At 33.6% G+C, this 9,476-nt stretch overlaps 1 protein-coding gene across 2 annotated transcripts in view; it reads left to right on the top strand.

The window, feature by feature from the left end:
* FGF7 (fibroblast growth factor 7) overlaps window positions 1-9,476 on the top strand; it is a 29,405-nt gene that overhangs the window by 18,212 nt on the left and 1,717 nt on the right. The gene's annotated exons all lie outside the window — the stretch shown is intronic.

Below are 9,476 nucleotides of genomic sequence, written 5' to 3'. Positions count from 1 at the left end.
ATTTGTTGTACAAGTCTAGCTCTAAATCAGTAAATCATCAATTTTCTTACTGCTGGGAAACAATTATATTTTGTAAACAGTCATTCCACCCTTTTTTCCATTTTTAATAGCAATAAATTATTAATGCTGTAATAACAGAGTACTTTTTCAGACTGAGGATTAAGACTTGGATTTTACATGACACTATTAATTCTAAAAAATAATATTATTTCTCATTATAACCATATGTTTAGCTCCAAGGCAATTTTTATTGGAGGGAAATGTAGTTTCCTGCAAAAATGAGAAATGACTACGTGCTGTATAAAAAGCTGATTAAGAAAATATTTATATGAAATGCACAGCAGAGATCAGTAAATTGAAGGGTTCTAATAAGTTTGATGAGAAATTCGCAAGTGAATGACTGCCTGTAATTGCGTAAATACTTTGAACAATGCAGATTTAAGAGTGGAACTTGGCTTACTCCTGCCTTTTCTGTCATAAAGGTAAAACCCCACCAGTCCAAGTACACACGCAAAGAACAGATCTTGTAAGTGAAATAACAGCATTTCTAAACAATCATTTTAATTCCCTATTGTATCTTCTCTTCTGTTTGGCTCTCATCTTGCATTTTTCATGCTATCCTGACAGAGTTATCAAGTTAGCATTTTCTTTCAGAAACTTTGACATGGCTCAAATTCCATAACTAACTTCTCTGTCAACTGTTGAATACAACCAGGACAATGGCTTATTATAAAGTTGTTCTATCCAGCAATGCATGTATTAATGAGTTTATAGGACTGACAAACAGTGGAGAAATGTATGGATAATGTAATGTCAAGTAAGGAATCTTTAAAATGATCAAGAATTGAAAATCCACCAAAGTCCAAAAAAATACTTTGACGGACTTCTGTTTAGCAATTAGTTTATTTTTTTTCAATACAGTGTGACTACTGTTTTTGTGCCCTATGAATAGCAAAAAGTTAATTAAACATCAGCTCCTTATGCTTAATCTAACATGTTCTGCACATGGACTAAATCTTATAAGCAAATTCTGCTACTTGAGGATGCTTGAACAATATGCTGCATCAAGTCCTCATGGAATCTCTCTCTATAGTTAATCATGTTTCCTCAGAAAACTACAATTTTTCCTGCTTGGAAATTACACACGGGACAAAACCAGGAGTTTTGCATGCTTTGAATATTTGTCCATGATATCCAGATGTCTGGCACCTCACCGAAGCAGTAGCTTCAGTGTTCTACAGAAAATCCTTGACAGATCTATTGTTTATGTACAGATAATTTTTACAGTCATATTCATATCTAGCGTGCTTCTGAGAGCCTATCAATGCATAGCGAATGCACGCATGGATACAGCACAAAGCCTCTAAACGAAAGCTTTTTTAGCCTTTCATATTGGTCCATGCTGTAAATAACATATTTTATACGTGTTCATGCCATACACCCAAATTCTGAGTATCACAAGGAGAAGCAAACACGTGTCAGTTAAAAAAAGAAGGTGATGGTTCTTTTCTGTTACCATAATTAATTGTTTATTAAAATCATATCCATAACATTTCTGGGGTGGAGACAATCTCATCTCTGCTTTGAAAACCATTATAACCTATACTTGTATATCTGTTTTTATTTACAAAGCTTATGAATGTAAGTTCTATGAGATACCATCTGGGAAACTCTTTCACTCTCTTGCTAAGGAAAGTACCAAATACAAATGCCAATTCTATTTTCTATCAATTGTAATTTAATAATGGGGAAGGGTAAAAAATGAATAAAATCATATTACAATATCTCTTAAATTAATACCTGTATTTGCAGTAAATTCTTTACCATTAGATGTTATATCTGAGAGAGAATGAGCACACAAATTGTTCTACCTAAAAATGAACTTTAAGATGCATCCATTTAAAAATATTATTAAGAATCAAAATAACTTAAGCACAAATGCATACTTCACAATATATACACCATTTTGTTTAAAAGAGATAGAAAAGGGTAATGTTTCATGAAACAAATTACTTACAAAACAATACAGTGAAAGTATTAATTTACTTTCAGAAAATAAATACTGATAGACTCCTCTGGAAAAACATTTCAAGTGTAGTGAGCACTATTGAGTGCATTTACTGTACTGGCTCACCAAATGCATGCATGCACTAACAACACCATGAAAGTTTTCCAAAAAACTGTATGATTATCCATCATGATTTGTATTTTCTTGCTTTAAGAGGCACAAACATTAACTTATTAAATCCCAGAACAAAAGAACAAATTACACTAAAATACTATTAAACACTGTCTTGTAAGCAATGATGAGAGTATTTTTCTTGGCCTTGAATCATCTGCAAAGGTCACTTGAATTCATAAATATGTGCTCCAAATTTAATTAATTAGAAACAGAACTTAGTAAAATTCTGAAGCTTCATTTTGTTTTGACTTATTCTCTATCCAAGTCTTTTCCGTCCTCTCTTTCCTTTTTTTCCACATTCTTAAGACAATTCTGCCTAGGAAAGGGTGTTTCACAAACACATTCCTCACAAGTCCTTAACTGACAGCGCCAGCCTCACTACCCCTAAAAAACAGCAACAGCCTGGTTTTTTTCCATTTCAGTGCACAGAGAGGCCAGAAGAAATAAAGTGCTGTAACTATCAGACAAAATTTGGTATTATAAAACATATAGGATATTTTCAAAATCCACACTAGTTATATTATCTGTTAGCTTTTTTAAAAAAAGGAAATAAGAAGAATGTAAAATAATAACTAGCTTCTGGATATTTGCTCTTGCTTTTCTTTCCTTAAAACCCATACTTTTCCTTTTGTTCTTCTTCCCTTCTTTCATTTAGAAGACTACAAAAGTCTTAGCAGTTTCCATCTTACCCTTAAACATCTTCTTATAACACATGTACCTGACAGAACAGAAAAATACTGGGATGAAGTTGCTGTCAGCTTTGCTGAAAAATGTAATGGATGCCAAAGCTTCTCCTTGAATTACTGTCTACAGAAACTCTGATACTAAGAAACTGAGGAGCAGCGACCAGAAATGTTGTGTGATAGATATCAAGGAAGTATTGACAATCTATGAAATGTTTGGAAAAAGAGCCAGCTGATGAGGGACTGAACACAACATGCACTTTAAAACCTTTTCCAAAAGCTTCCTGAACAATCTTATCACCCAACCTACTGGGGCAGTTCCCTAGCCTGTGAAAAGATACCTAGCTCAAGGGTTCTGCTGTCTTCTCTTCCAAAGACCCATTGGACAGGTTGTTACCACCTACTGGATCTTTAGTAATATGCTGCATTTACTGGTTCTCAGAAGCAAGAATTGCAATTGATCTTTCAGCTTCTAGGCTGCAAAATGAGTAAAGACAAAATGACCCAATTTTGCTAAATCACAAGGCTCTTAGTATTTTGTTATAGATAGGATATTGTTATTTGAGGATATTATGGGCAAACACAAAGAAACTCTGCCTATTCAGCTATGGCTGCCTACAGTTAGACATCAGTTGAATATAATCTGTAAAGAGATTGTGTAGTAATACAAGCAAAGATTTATCAAAATAAATATCACAGTATTATTGTGTTGTAAAAGCAAAAAAAAAGTTTAAAAAATAAAAATAAGATGAAAATGTTAATCTGAAACAATTAAATCAGAAAAAAGATACTTAATATCAGGTGATTAAAACTACACAATTATCAAATACCACTTGCCAGGAAAGAATTATCTCACATGAGAATGCTTGATTTTGTATCAATATATAGCTAAATGACAATTTTTCTACACACATTTCCAGCCCGCGGTACCGTCCTGTCTTCCAGGCCACAGTCACGGAATAAGTCCAGGCACAAAAGTGTCTACTTGTAAAGTACTGAGCAACTGTCATTCTAGACCACAATGCCAGGAAACTCACCTCATTTGTTATGTAAACTGTCTCCAAAACCCAATATATATTTCACCCACTAAAACTATCGTGTCAACTTAAAGTGTTGGTTTGTTTCTTGGGGTTTTTTTCTATGGGAGTTTATATTAACTGTCTGTTATTTAATTTGCACAAAGTAGATAAAAAGGCTGCTGCCAGCATCCATAGTCATCTTCATCTAAAGAGAAACTATAGCCCATCTCAGCTGACTGTCTTTTATGTACACCAGACAGAATTTCAGCTTGGGAGGAAACTTCATTTGCTACAGGAATTTTAAGCTACATTTGATACACTGACCATGCAACCATATAAAATTGTTTGGAATTTCATGCTGATTTTATAGAAATTACAGTTGTTTTCAATTTTGTATGCCCATTTTTAGATTTTTTTTCCTCTTTCTGGCTTTAATCGGATTTCTTTCCCAGTTATTTTGTGGTATATTCAAGTCTTCTCTTAAACCTCTTCTGAATTTTTATGTGGACGCTTTAGATAAAGTAACTGAAAAACATAGTTTACATTTTCATTTTTAAACCAAGGATACTTAAGACCTTGTTGAAGTCTGGCCTTCTGAACTTTTCATCATCAGCATCTTATCAATTTAAGAACGTCTTTAAAGTAATTTTGGTTATTACAGTATTAAAAGAGGATTTAAAGAAAGAATCTACATATAAGAATTTTCTCTTTCCCATCCTAGCTTGGTGACTTTTTCCTCTTCATGAACACAGATTGAAAGGATTAGAACTTTTTACTTCCAAAGGAAGCACATAAGAATGGACTTGATAATGTAACACAAGGAATGGCATACTATTAGACCAAGATGAAGGTTTTCCTTAGTAGAATTTCTGACTGTAGATTTTAGTTCTTTATAATTTCTCTGAAGTATCTGGTGCTACACAAACCTAACACTTAGAAACTGGTACAGAAAAATCTCACACATGAGCCTGTTCAGCATTTTTCTCAGTGTGGGGTTTTTTTCTGAAAAGATTTTAGCTTACTTTACCTCTCGTGCCTCACTGAAGGAGCTACCTTAGGGATAAAATCCTGGCTCTACTGAGTTAGCTGAAATCCTACTATTCATTTTAGTGTGCACAGAATTTTTGCCCTTATGTATAAAATGGCCTACAAATACAACACAACTTAGTAGGTTTACTTCTGTTACCATTTTTCTACAGCTATAGACATTTACCTCATTCCAATGAATCAGCTAACAAGAATTAGCATGAACACTGAAGCTCAGCTACACTTAGGTTCACAGTGGAGGAGCAATGAAACTAATACATTTTAATTCAGTTCATGTCTTAAAGGCAGTCAAAAATGGTATTCTAGAAAAGACACTCTTTAGCTTTGGTAAGTTCTGCTTAACTCAGGTTACCATCGTTATAAAGCTAGTCTTTAGGGTATATTACTGTTTTGATTTTAATACCATCAATTACTCAGAAGTAAAGCTCTCCCTGCATTTATAGAAAAATTAGATTATTGGGTTACTTTCCAGTACACCAAATGTTGTTCCTGGCTAGTCTTATTAAAGACATTGCAATGACGCAGAATTTCAAAACAAAAGAGAAGAGAAAAATGAAGAGGTTTTTTTTTTAAAAAAAACACCCCAAACTAACTAAAAAGATCACGTTCAGAGACTTGGCTGAATGCAACAGTCACAACCGTATAACAAACCATACATACTGCAAGCATAACCATATCAGCTCAGATCCAAATTTAATTTAGCCCAAGATCCTGTTGGCAAGAATCACTACTAGCAGATGATTACAGAAAGTATAGAAGAAACAGGAAATATCTCGAGTTGGCCAAAATTTTGGTTGAACCTCTCCACACCTACCAATGGATTAGGTTCCTATCTGCAACAACACATACTAATGTGTATCTACCATTATGTAATTTCTCTTACAGTGATCGAGCGCCAGGAACACATCCAAAATAAAGACAAACCAATACAACTGTAATGTCATATAGTGTAATATAATGTGATACTGAAAGGATATTAAAGAAAGGGGGAAAATACAACTTACTTTTTGTCTTTTATGGATTTATTATTTTATTTTTCAGTATATTCTTCAGGAATTTCCTGCTCTGGTGCTATGAAATAATATAAAAGCTCATTTTTATACTTACATACAAGTTATAATTGGAAGAGAAAGTGATTTCCATTATCCACATGTCTCTTTAACCTCGAACTTTGTGTTGAGTGTTTATATATCAAGCTGAGTATTAAAAAAATAGAAAAGTAGTTAGGCGTTTTCACAGTAAGATAATGTTGTTTTAAGTGTTAAAGACTCCATTAACTAGCTCATCAAAGAAATTGTGCTTTGACAATTGTGCAGCGCATAATAGGTCTGCAGGAAAAAGCTGATCACCTTATAAATCTTGCATGTTTGGAAACACCTTTTAAAACAGTTAAAGTACTGTAATCTCTGTCTGTATTAAATGGAATGTTACTGAAAAATTATTCTTCCTGGCGTGTGGGAGACCTCTGATATTGGATACTAAATTCAAGCATGTGATGTAACTGCAGTTCTGACACTGATAAACTAATGAACTTTCAGTGTATTAACTTATCAGTTAACTTAATAGTCTCTTTCCATAGTTTCTGTACATAAAGGAAGAAATTTTAAATTCCTGTATGTACATGACATTTTGTAATGAACAAAACAAGTGAGTTCCATGCAAAAGACTATATACTGAAAGATCATAAATCAAATTCTCAGCTAAAATCAGGTATCACAGTTCTAACTACAAAGTAAAGTCTTACTTTTCCCAGTTTGCTAAAAATAGTGTTTCCATTTCCTATGTAATTTATTTAAAGAAAAAAATATGCAATGAATTGCAGCAACACTACATTTCAGAAACAAACAGAAGAATTACTGAGACACGACCTCCAGAAGAAAAGGGAGTTTACAGTTTGCTGTCTTACTGCTTAAGAAAATTGTGTCATATGCCTTAAAATAGAGAGAGGAACTCAGTGATGATTCACTTGCACATCAAATACAAAGGTGCATGTGAGATGCTGCCTCAGAGACTTAAATCACACAAATGTTTTGCTGAAAAAAGGAAAAAATCATGCTTAGTTTTTCCTTTGGGGATTCATTAAGACACATCAGAACAGATGAGACATGATCTAGAACAGGGAACAGAAAAATACACACATGCACAGTTTACAACAGGCCATTTAACTCTGATATAGACATCTTCTGAGCAAAGAATCAAGACTACACAAGCTGTATTTCCACTGAATTCTCTGTGGGTTTTTTTTTCGTTCTCTTTACCATTGCTAATTTTACAACAATTTCAATGTGACATAGTTTTCGGAGAGTTCATGTGGTGTTCCTTCACTCAACTTTATTAAGAGACACACAAAGAGAGTATCTTTAGAAAAGTACTGTTCAAAGCCCTAAAACATTCTTTTGATTTCATAGCACCTCTGAGTCAGGGTGTCAAACGTTATTTATGTGAGAGTTAGCCCTAATTCTGGGAGTATACAATTGCTTAAAATTGTTAACACTACATATTAATACAGCAAATAGTACTGAATATGTATAACAATTCATGAGTCTCAAATTATCTGTCTTTAATAAAATGCATTGCTTTTTATGCACAATGAGATTTTAACAAAATTAAAAGCCATGTAAAGATCTGAATACAATATATCTATCACACATAGTTCCCTTGTAAATTATGGGTACAACTTAGATAGATAACACTTTATTTTGTCACTCAGATTTGCTATACAAGAGGCTTACAAAACATCTCTACATCCTCAGTTTCTATACTATGCCTAATGCTATATGGATGGTGTGAAGTTTCCACATGAAAGACATTTATGTCTCAGCTGAGAATAAAGTAGAGAAGCAAGTGCCCAAAACCAAAACAACATAATTCCTACAAGTTAGTATGAATGTCACCATCTACTTCAGAAAAAAAAAAAGCTAAAAAATAATGTAAAAACTCTAATATTGCCTTGGACAAAAACTTTTGGCATTTCCTTTTTAAAAATAGTATTTCTTACTACTGTAACTTCAGCCAACATCAGCTTACCCAAGGAAATCTCAATTCCTGTTAGCATGACTTGCTTTAAAAAGTAATTTTGAATCCTTCATTTTTTAAATTCTGTATAAATAGAAAACTCAAACATAGATTTTTTAAAAAATCTCTCCTTAAGTTAAAGGCCAGCACAAGCAAAAAACCAAATGGATATAAGCTGTCGCTGAAAAAATACAGATTGCACATTACTACGGAGTCTCTAGCCATTAAAATAAATCAAATTCTGGAACAGTCTTTGGCAGAAACACTGGGGGCAAAGAAATAACTACTCCAATTTAGTATTGGCAAAGTTTATGAAAAGAGAATTATCTGATGCAATTCCCAGGCTAGCAGAGCACTGGACTTGATGACCCAGAGATCCCTTCCACTGTTATGTTCTTTGTTTGGCTAGATGCAGATGTTCATCTGGTTTTCAGCCTCTCTGTGGTTTTTCTAAAGTGAAATTTAAATGAAAGTTAATATAAATTTTGTAAGTTTCAGTTAGAAATTACCCTTTGTAAAAATTGTTGCTAGGCCTGCAACAGAGTGGAACTTGTCAAAGAATTCTGAAAGCTTTACTTGAAGTTGGCTTAGCATTATAGAGAAGTACAGAAGTTTAAGTGTTCAGAGATGAATGCCCAGCAGGGCACACACTATGGGAAGAAGAAACTGATCTACTGGTAGGGAAGAAGAAAAAAGTAAGCAATACAGGCTAGGAATTAGACATCAGTAATAACAAGGAAGAGAGCAAAACACAAAGTAAAGAAAGCAAATTACATCAGGATATTAAAAAAAAAAGTAGAAGGTAGGAGAAATATCATAGATATTTCATGCCCTTCTTAAAAAAACTAATTAATGAAAAATTATTATCATGTGTGGTGGCTGTGAAGAGTCAATACAAATTTGAAAGAGGAAAAAAAGGAAATGTTTTGTTCAAAAGGAAGATCACCTTTCAGGTGACAATGTGACACAAGCCTCTCTCTCCCTCACTTCTCTCCCCCATGCTTAGCTCTTGGAATTTGCCTCGAGTTGGCTGGCTTTGCAGAACGAGTCACAGTACAGCTGCTATTGCACACGGTTCCGTAGGTGACTCAATATGGAAGAAAACAGCTCGAACTCAGAAGTATAACTCTAATCTATTGCTTAAAACAACAATAATAATATTTAAGCTTGAAAATGACCTGGTGTTCCTTAATAATTTGCACCATCCTCCTGCCTTTGCTCAGGTTGAGTTTTTTTGATTAACATAAGAATATTTTTTACGTTACAGATAACCTAAATGTATCATGGTGACTACAGAAAGCTAGTGCAGATATACATCAGTGAGATGAAAATAAAGTAATTCATACAAAACAACCCTAAATGTTTTTTAGTTTTGAATAAAAAAGTTCTCAGAGCAGCTTTTCATGATTTTCAAATACACGTATCTTTACAGCTCCAATCAGTCATAAAAGCATACAAAGGTCAAGCAAATACTTTATCTTATTTAGGACACTGTGGTCTGTTTTCTATCACTCACAAGTTCTAAGGTTT

Source organism: Pterocles gutturalis, unplaced genomic scaffold (assembly GCF_000699245.1).
Source record: "Pterocles gutturalis isolate BGI_N339 unplaced genomic scaffold, ASM69924v1 scaffold44776, whole genome shotgun sequence".
In the NCBI taxonomy this organism is placed as follows: Eukaryota; Metazoa; Chordata; class Aves; order Pterocliformes; family Pteroclidae; genus Pterocles; species Pterocles gutturalis.
This window is presented reverse-complemented; position numbering and strand designations above follow the sequence as displayed.